Here is a 1225-nt window from a genome sequence, read left to right as displayed (position 1 = left end):
CCAAACATGCATGGCGAATGTGGGTCTCCGGACATGATTGCTGAATGAACCATATGTATGTGTTTCAAAGATTTCTTAATAAAGATTATACTTCTCATGACCAATTAAACATGACAGTACAACTATTCAAGTGACTTAGGGCGGAGCAAAAGATGATACAGCACTGAGTTTTTGTGACAGACTAGATACCCGACTTGGGTAAAATTTGATCACATCAGAAGAAGAAGAAATTTTGAATACATGAAGTCAACGGAGAAAAAAAACTTTATGGACCAATCTTATGACTGTTATGGCTTGGACACATGAAGCTGGGCTCCTACCTTTCATGCTTTCTTCATTCATATACAAGCAGCCCAACTACTAAATTACAAGGCGGCTTATAGGCTTGAACCACATCAAGCAAGCATGCCATATCCATCATCCAAGAGGTTCCAGAGACAACTCAGGAAACAGAAGTAACGCTCAACATTACAGCTAATAATGAGACAGGCTACAACTACTGCTGAATGGTTCAGGATGTTGAATGTGCCAGACGAAGTTTTCGTCTATCGCTGCTTAATTACACTCCATGACACTCGCTCTGCGCGCACAACGTGGATGAATAGGAGTAGTGTATTACCATTTGAAAGGTGGCTATCTTTTTTTTTGGAAAGAAACCCATTCAGTAGGGCATAACCTGTTGAGCAGATCAAGTACGACCAAGAGGTGAAAGCGACCGTTGCAACAACAGAATGTCTCTAACATATTATCACTAGACAGAGTCACCACGAATTGGTCAATCTCCCAGTACAAACAACAAAATGTCTCTTACATATTAGTGCTACAGAAAGTGACCTTGCTTACAGCATATGCCTTTCTTAGGTAAGGCTCCACTTTAGTTAGGGACAAGAAGGATCAAGGAAGATTATGAGGAAAACTCAAGGTAAGGATGTGAAGCGAAGGCAGTGAAGTCATAGTATAAAAAGGGCAACGGCGCCCCTCAAAGAAGAGATCTAATTAATCCATGTAATTAGTGAGTATACAAAAGAGAACATTTAAAAATATCATAGCGATAAGTAGATCATCACTAAGGCCTAAAATCTACCATGAGCCCAAGACAATTTCCCCTCCTATATATTTCCAAGATATGCACTATATATACAAAGCCAATTTTTTTAAAACCACACGATGAGAGTCCAAACTCATGAGGGCAAAGTTACAAAGTCCATTCCACGAAATCTACAAG

This window comes from Triticum dicoccoides, chromosome 6A (genome assembly GCF_002162155.2).
Source record: "Triticum dicoccoides isolate Atlit2015 ecotype Zavitan chromosome 6A, WEW_v2.0, whole genome shotgun sequence".
NCBI lineage: Eukaryota > Viridiplantae > Streptophyta > Magnoliopsida > Poales > Poaceae > Triticum > Triticum dicoccoides.
The sequence above is the reverse complement of the archived record's forward strand: the minus strand, read 5'-3'. Positions refer to the sequence as shown.